This window comes from Sciurus vulgaris (genome assembly GCF_902686455.1).
Source record: "Sciurus vulgaris genome assembly, chromosome: 3".
NCBI lineage: Eukaryota > Metazoa > Chordata > Mammalia > Rodentia > Sciuridae > Sciurus > Sciurus vulgaris.
The window spans coordinates 25,890,129-25,899,147 of record NC_136463.1 but is presented as its reverse complement, the minus strand read 5'-3'; positions in this window follow the sequence as shown (position 1 = coordinate 25,899,147).

The following is a 9,019-nucleotide window of genomic DNA, read 5'->3' as shown; positions in this document are numbered from 1 at the left end:
TGCCTTGCAATTCTCCATCAATGTGGCAATGTGAAGAGGCTCGGCTTGAGTTTCAGAGTTTGTTGGTCCTAAACTCAATGTCACGTCGATGAAGTTAGACAGCAGGGGAAACCTCCTTTCCCCATGCCTGATCTTGCTCATCCCCCACCAAGGGCTTCTCAGAAAGTGACATCTAGCTCTCTTGTAGAATTGTGAAATCACACAATTTCAGAGGAACTCAGACTCCTTAAACCTTAGGTTAAGATCTATTAAGATTGATCAGAGAATTATGTGGCTGGAAAATGCTGAAATCAAACATGGTCAGTCAGTGAGTGTAGATCTTCCCTTTTCCTGTCCTCAGTTGATATCTTCATGCTAACAGGTCAACCTTTACCTTAACCGCCCCCCGCGCCCCCCCCCTACAAATGTTTCCATCCCTAACATTGACTGTAAATCAATGGGGGAAAATAAAACCACTCAAAGCCTAAAAGTTGGGCCAGAAACCCAATGCCTTCTTTCTCAGGAAGATGCCAAGTTGCCATCCTGATCCCATTTTTTATCCTTACCTCTTCACAGCAGTAGTGAGAACAGCCTTTAAACCTTGCAGGGATAATTAATGCCAAAGCACCCCCCCCCCCCCGGCTGGTCACCCATCTTGGGGCCTGTCTGAGTCTCTTCCGTTCTTGCCCTTCTCTTTTGAAGTATTCCCAGACTACTGTTCAAGGTTGAATCTCGGCTGGAGTGGAGGAGGGGATTTTAATTCATAACAATCTGGATATTAAGTAATAATAATGAAAAAATATGGCCAGGAGAGGCTGGCCATAGCTCAGTTGGGAAACTGCTTACCTACAAGGCCCTGGGTTCATTCTCAGCACCACAAAACAAAACAAACAACAGAAATCCATGAACTCGCAAACCTCACCCACCCAGAAGAGTTACCCTTGAATTGTCCCTCATGGAGGGCGCAGCAGTGCAGACCCGCAAGGACTGTTCGGCCAGAACGCAGGAAACTTCCCTATGGAGAGAGATATCAATGTCCAGATACCTCACTCCTTAAAAACAATAAAAGGGAGAGGGCTCAAATTTCTACTTACACCTCTTACCTCTTCTTCGAGTCCGAGGTGGACCAGAAGGAACGTAGGTCCTGCAGCAGACTTCTCCCTCCTGGTCTTCTCCTGAGGACTGAGAGGTCCCTGCTTTGCTGCCCCTGACAGCATCACAGCTGTGGGATCTGGTCTCACAAAGGTAGAGAGGTCAGGGAAGTCGCGATGAGGCATTGGAGACTTCTGCACCCTTCCGCCACAGCCTTCTGACCAGCTTGGTACTGCGCAGAACCAACGCAAGTCCTTAGTCTAGATTCCCTGCGCAGAATTGCGTGGCACACCCCGACGGCGCGCACCCGCAGTGTTCCTCTGGGGCTCTGTACCTTCGCCTCTGGCTGGGCTGGGCGCAGAGCGAAGATCTCGAAGATCTCGGTGCAAGCCCCAGAGCCCCTTTCAGACTGCCTCCCTACTGTGGGCAGCATGACTGCAAGGGACAAGGAGATGCAGAAGCCGCAGTGTTGGAGCAGAAGGGTCAGGGGTTCCCTGGGATTCTGCGCTCCTGCTCAGGCCTCCAGCAGCCCGCAGCAGTAGAATCTGGAAGCCCTGAGTCCCAGCACTTGGGGGAGGGTGCCAAGCAGAGGGATTAGAAAAGAGGTTTTCAAATGCGGCCTTGGCGTCATCAAGCGGAGCGGCACTTAAGGGGCAAAGGGAGGTCACTTTAATACAGGTGCGCTCTCAGGCCCCACAAAGCCAAGAGCCCGCAGACCTACAACTTCCACCGTCAGGGATGGGTGGAGATGAAGTGGGATCGGCAGGCTCAGTCCACACATCAGCGCAAGGGGCCCTGTAAACTCGACCTAGCGCCTCGCTCCAAGCGGGATCTTGAACGCTAGGACCCAGCAGTAGAGAACCAACTCAACCTAGGGCTGAGCGTCACGCTGGGCTCCCTCACCCTTACCGAGTCAGCGTCATCTTCCCTATTTTCTGCCCAGAGTGGGAGTGGGTCCTAGTCCTTGGATCTTGGCGATCCCAAACATATTCGCTGCCCCTAAAGAACAGTTCACTTGCTCCCTCCAGGCCGCCGGCGCCAGCATCGCTCGCCCCATTCCCCAGTCCTTGTTTCCTCTCTCTGTATTCTACCTTCCTCCTCCTCATTAACAAACTATCTAGGGAAACCCCGCCAGGTCCTTGGCAGAGGGGTACCTTCATCTCTGGAATCAGCCAATTAATCGGAGAACATTAAGGAGCCGGAAAAGTTGTAATGGGGCGGTTTGGAACGAGGGGGCGCTGAGGAGGTCATTAACCCGGGTAACGAAGGGAAACTGGCGCGCCTGGCCGCCTCTGCCGCCTCTCTGAACCCTTCTCAGCACCCGGGTTTTGAAGGCTCTTTCTGCTCATAGCGCTTCCAGCGCTCCCTTCCTGATCAACTAGTTAATTTCTCTTTGTATTTCTCCATCTTTTCTCTGCCGGTCGTCAAGGACCTCTTTCTTTGTACCTACTTCTGTCTACCTATTCTGCTGTCTCTTGTGCCCTTTTCCGGCCACAACAAAGGCCCAAAGAACTCAGAGTTTACCGGAGGCGGCCCCACTGGCGGTCTCCGCTCCCAGGTCTCAGAGTGAGCTCCTTAGAGTTGGCTGTAATTGTGGTAGCTGGACACCGGGACAAAATTTCCTCCTCAAGGGGAGGGCATTTTTGAGGGGGGAAACAATTCCTGAAACATTCAGTATGGACTTGCTTAAGGCAAGGCAGCAACTTGCAGAAGGTACAGGCCCTCGTGGAGAAATCTTCGCCTCATTTTGATTAGAGACATGGAGAGCTTACATACTCCTCCACGTAGTAAGTGTGCACGAGGTGGGCATTGGATATTGTGGGCTGCCTTGCCTTGGTCCTAGAGATTTCAGCACATGTGAGCAGATGCTTGATATTTCAAGCAAGACCAGGTGACAGTATCTACCTGACCTTGTGTGCACATGATTGTCCTCTCTTTTAAGTTGTCTTGTTAGGCTCCCAAGTCCAGTTCACTTTCCTCCCTCTGATTTACATTTTTGGTTGTTTATATGTGAATGGTTGATGAGAGGTTCTTATCATTTTAAAGTATCACTCACTGATATTTTAAAAATTTGATGAAAGGTGCTACTCCCTACACTACCTAGAAAAGCACTGCACTTTATTATACTCACCAAACCCACTATTTCAGAGTTTCAGTCTCCTCAAACCCCAGGTTAAGAATTCCTATTTGGAATGATCAAAGGAGCTGGTATCCAGAAAATGCTGAAAATGGCTTTACTTTTTTTTCCTTTGACTGATGTCTCTGTGTTCCCCAGGCCAACTTTCACCTTAAAAAACATTCAGGTGACAATGATACCCACCACTGCCAGTAAGTCCAGGGTCCAAGTGGGAGTCAGTGTTTCTTTCCAAGCCCCAGGGGCTGGAAACAGTAGAAAGAGTTTTACTGGGAAAATTGATCTTGGACTGGCCATGGGTGGGACCAGGTTTGGGCAGACTCTTAGCTGCTAAAAAACCCTACTGGGACTCTTGGAAAGAGAAGGGTATCCAGGGGTAGCTCATGCTCTGAACCACGAAAGCAAAATGGGGACCAGATGGGGCAATGGCATGTTCCTTTGTGCCCCTTATTGATCTGTCTGTGCAGTTTCCTCAGGTATTCCAACTGGGCATGGGAACTGAGGAGTTAAGCCAAGGTCTGAGGCTGGGGAATATCAAACTCCATGCTGAAAGGGGAAGGATTTGCTCCTAAATACTTTTATAATCTTGTTTATAACAGTCATAAGTAAGTAGGTAACCTCTGACAATGTTAGAGCTCTCCCAGTTGTACCTAGCTTCAAGTGTTGTGGTTTATTTCCATATAGAGAGTTGAGTTAGCTTTTCTTGCCTTGCTTAGTAAAATGATAGAGTTGACCAAGCCCACCTCCCCAAAGAAAAGCCAGGCTTCTTTGGGGTCTGGGAATTAAACAAACTTCTTTTTTCTAGGACTATGTTCAGACATACTAAGGGAACTGGAAATTATCTGATCAATTGTACACATGTACACATCATGCCCCGGGTCTCCTGGCTCTTCCTCAGTTATCTACACATTTCAAACAAAGGTGACTTGGAGCGGATAAGACTTCAACCATTTCTGATTGCCCCTCTTTGAGCTGGTACAAGGACCACCTACCAGCCCACCTACATCCCTGATCTGTGACAAGAAGTCAATGACTGGCTAATAGTATTCAAACCCCTGCCTGAAGAAAAAGAGAAAAAAAAAAAAAAATAAACAATTTTCTGCTTGGGGCAGCTTAAACTGAATAATCCTGGCTGTGAAAACCTGACCTAAATGCTTTTAATCAGAGCAGAAGGAATATATGCCCGTTTGCTCTCTACTTTACTAATTAAAGAAAGCTAATTGATGTTTTCAGGAACTTCCAACTGAGGGTCAGGAGCCTCTAGTCATCATTTTGCCCCTACACTCCACCCTTACTCCCACAGGGTTGTCCCCACTGTGGAGTTGGCCTCTTTCTGACAGACAATGAGGGGTGCTCCTTACCCTTGGGCTCCACCCCTGCACCAGGACTTTGGCCCTGAAAAGCAGATGCTGCCTTCCATTGGGCAAAAGTTCTTCCTCAGCAGGATTGTCCCCTTTCTGTTGTCCCTGGACTTGTTTCTGGGAGCCAGACCTCTCAGTGTCTGCCAAGTCAGCACTGCTGACTGGTGGGGTGTGGCTCCCACTGGAGCTGCACAATTAGCCCAATGCTGGGCACACAGTAGGTGCTCCGTAAATGTTCACTGAATGTGGAACGCAAGTCCCCACCAGGCAAAATCCTGATTTGTTTTAAGAGTTTCTGGGAAGGGTGCATGGAGACCCCCAAGACCTGCTGGCTGCCCCAGGAAGTGGGCAAGACCTGGTTTTTCTCAAACATTCCTCATATGTTCTCTTTAATCCTAGGTTCCTGCCCCCTGTTTCTTTTTTATCCATTTTTCTAAGGTAGGATCCTACCCTGCTCAACCCAGCAAAGGGAAAGGGCTCACCTAGAAGTCAGTTGAATATATTCTGTGGCTGGCTTCCCAGACTTGTCCCCATGAGATCCAGATTCTTCAAGCTAAAAGGAGTTTGAACCTGAAATGAGCCAGATAATTGCCCCAATTCTCTGTTCCTTATTGAAGTGGTAGTTACAGGCCAAGGGGTTCAAGGGGCCTCACTTTTATGGACATTGCTGTAAGTCAAAAGAATACATTATACACATGCAGGCTGAGACTCACACCCTCCAACCTAGACTGGTTCTCTGAGAACAAAGCAGGCTTCCTCCTCTTCCTCCTCCTCCTCCTCCTCCTCCTCCTCCTTTCCCTCCCCCCTTCTTCTTTTTCCTCCTCCACCTCCTTGTTATTAATAGCTAGTATTTACTAAATGCTCCCTGTGCACCAGGAATTGTACCTGATCCCAGGCACACAGTACATTAATTAACCATTACAAAAACCTTAAGGGTTAAGATATCCAGATTTTGCAGATGCAGAAACTAAGAGCTTTCCAGTCGAAAGGATGTGTGTGTATGTGTGTGTTGAGTAAGGTTGATGTGATACTGGCAGATCTAAATGTTCAAGGGTATAGAGATGGAAATAAAATGGAGAATGAGAAGATCTTAAAGTTTTGAAATATAGAATGTTTTAATAGAAGGCAAATAGTTTCTCCTGCCCTAAAGTGAACAAAGAAGTGAGGCAATTAACTGGCTAATTCCTAGACCCAAATGCTTTCCCTTGAAATGGGCGGATAATGAGGCCGACAGTATGTTCGCAGTTGAATTCGCCTGATGTTGCTCCATTTTCCTCCTAACTTTTGCGAATCCATTGGGCAATCACAGTGAGACGCACAGACGCCGCGCGGTCGCGCGCACACGCACACACAGGAATGCTGACACACACAGACCCGACTTTATTCTGCCTCCAGAGTCGTTTATGACTCAGCCTTGGGAATGAAAATAGGGTTTGGAGCGAAATAATGTGCCCAAGGCCGGGTGGGGCACAGCTGCTCCAGATGTGCACTCAGTAATTAGGCGTCCATGAGAGCTGGTGCCCGGCTGAGACAGGAGCATCTCCTGGGACTGAGGACCCAAGCAAACGCAGAACAATAGTTGGTCCACGCCCTTTGCTGCCCAGTTCCAGAGTCCCCCTCGGCTCTCTCTCCTTTCCCTCCCTATTGGGGATTCTCTAGCACCTGTGTCCTAGGAATAACTTAAGCGGAGGGCTCTGCCATGCAAAAGGCACCTTTGCCATGAGTGGAGGGGTAGAGGGCCCTCGATTTCCCCTCATTCCGTGCTTCCCAGGTCCTGGGCGTCTCTAAGCACAGACTCAGGGAAGGCCTCTCTTTCTTTACTCCACCTAAGACTTAACAGAGATTCCATTTAGGCCAAGAAGGATAGTGACCTGCACCAACCCTAATTGTCCCTGGTTTTTGAGTTTATGAAGCAGTCCTATATCCGACATCTTCTTTTAGTTATCAGGACCTCTTTCATAAAGTATTCGAACTTCACAACATCCCTGTCCAATAGGTTTTTTTCATTAGGGCCTTTGAGGGCCTAAGACACTTGTCCAACACCACACAGGAAGGTTATAAACTGGCCATTTCCTGGAAGGGAGGGGACTGGATTTGTCATGGCTCTGAGTCCTGACTGAGCTGCCCCTATATCAGCCTCCAATTTTCTTATGCACTGCCCCCGATATGAAATCCCGAAACCCCACACTTTCAACAAAGACAACCCCCAAAGGCTGCCTTTCCGAAAATGAATTTTGATTAAAGAAAAACACATTTGTTGGGGTGGCTGGTTGTCACAATTTGGAGTAAGAACATTTCATTCGAAGTAGAGGGCACATCCTCCAGTCCTGCTTCACCACTTGTAATAGCTGCTCTGATCTTGGGCTAACCACTTAATTTCTTCGAACCCCAGTGTAGTCTTCTGCAATTTGGGGGAGGGAGTTAAAGACGCTGGCGCTGCCCTCCGGCCGGCTGCAGGAGAGATCAAAGAAGATTCAGACTCTGGAAGGCTCCCTAGCGTCGGGGATGGGGAGGGGTGGGGGGCGGGTGGGGCCTTGATTAGTTGCGATTCCTTTCGCAGCCCGCACTCTTTTAATCTTGTTTCTCTTGCTTGGCAGAGGGCGCCAAAGGCGACGCGCCGGCGGCCAACTCCCGGCCAAGCCCAGTGCGTCGGCAGGAACCGGCCCTTTCACCCGGCACCGAACGCAGAGCTGCGGGAGGATTTGTGCCGTGAGGACTCAACGCCAGGGCGCCGCCTAGAGGTCGGTCGCGGCCTCGGCCTCACTCGCCAACCACAACAGAGCTACTTCCCAAGCCGCCGCCAGAAATTGCAAAAACAAAACAAAACAAATTTTAGCTTGGGTCAGGGACTGGACTGCAGTTCTCTGAAACTGCCTCCCCTCCTCCCCATAATAAGCCTCAGGAAGGGAGAGGAGTCAGGAATTCTCAGAAACACTTATTCTTGTGACTCTCACTGAATGGAAGAGGGTCTCAATTTTTTTCTTTAAGGATTTTGTGTTCTGCATTTGTGTCCATAATTCCTCCTCTCACCTCCCAAATTATCCAGCCCCCTCCACTTAATGCTAATACTCTGCTTTACCTTCTAGGAAGAAAAGGGATAGGGAGAAGTTGCCCCTGAACCTTAAAGCTTGGCCATTAATTTTTGAATAATTTAGAGATTTACCTGCTTTTGGAAAAGTATTTGGAATATGTTTGGCAGTGTAAAAAGAACTGCCTAAGTGGTCTCTACTTAGTAGCCACCAGCTCAGCTACTGTCTGAGAAATGTCTAGGAGGATATTCCTTTCCAAGGGAGTCTGTATACAACATTTGAAAGAAGATTTGTTTCTTTCAGGCTAGGTGACCTTGGAAGGAATCTGCAGCACTGATAGTAAGATGTCCTTGGCAGAATTTTATTTTTTAAACTGAGATCAGTGGTCTGGCATCTGGGGGTAGAGTGGAGGAAGCTGCAAAGCCCCTGAAAGTGAATGCAAAACATGCATGTGCACAGGTGTGTTGTTCTAAGGCCTCTTCAGGTTTTCTAAAGAGTTGTTTTCTCATCCAGGTAGCTACAGACACCAGAGCAGCAATTGGCTGGGAGCCAGCATGCTGACCTACCCTGGTGGCAGCCCCTGACCAGGTCCCTGGAAAGGGATAGAAAAGAGCAGTCCTAAAATAGCTTACAAACTGCTGGTCCCTCATTTCTGCCCTCAACCCTCCTCAATGGCTCTCAGAGGCAAATTCTAATAGGGGGGTGACAGCCAGTAGGTTCCATCACAGTTTTTTAAATAAATATATAGCTTGATAAAGAGCAAAATTAGGGAGTTGGGGCACATAATGAGAAGAGGAACTGGAGGAGGCCTCCCCAAGCAAATCCCCAAATGTGAATGTTAGATAGAAATAAGATTGTTCCTGTCCTCCCACTGTTAAACAGCTCCCCCTTCCTTCCTCCCTTTTGGTGCCAGGAAGGGGCCAGAGGGCACCCCACCATCACCACTACATCACTTTTTAACCCCTGACTAGGCCAGGGCATAGTGGGACTGCCTGGTTGCACCAGAGTTAGCCTGTCAGAAAAAAAATTGAATGGTAGAAGACAGCCTGATATTTTCCGAATCCATTCCATTTTCTTTTTTATTAAAAAAAATCTCCAACAGTGCTTTGGCACCTATTCTTGGGGAGAGGGATGGAGTTGGCTGGGTCAGGGCTGCACCTGTGTGTGGGATGGGGTGCCCCTCCTGGGCCTGCAGCTGGGTCTCAACCCTGTACCTGAGCAAAGCCTGAGCTAATCTCAACCCTCCAGTGTGTCTCAGATCTGAAGTCTTGGTTTTTTTTTTGGGGGGGAGTGGATAACTGTAAGGTAGAATGGAATCCCTCTCCTCTCTCACCCCCCAAAAAGCACTTCACCAGGTGCCCCAGACAAAGGGAACAGGAAGTCAGTATCATTGCTCCCAGTCTCCTGGAGCTCAAAGAGGAAAA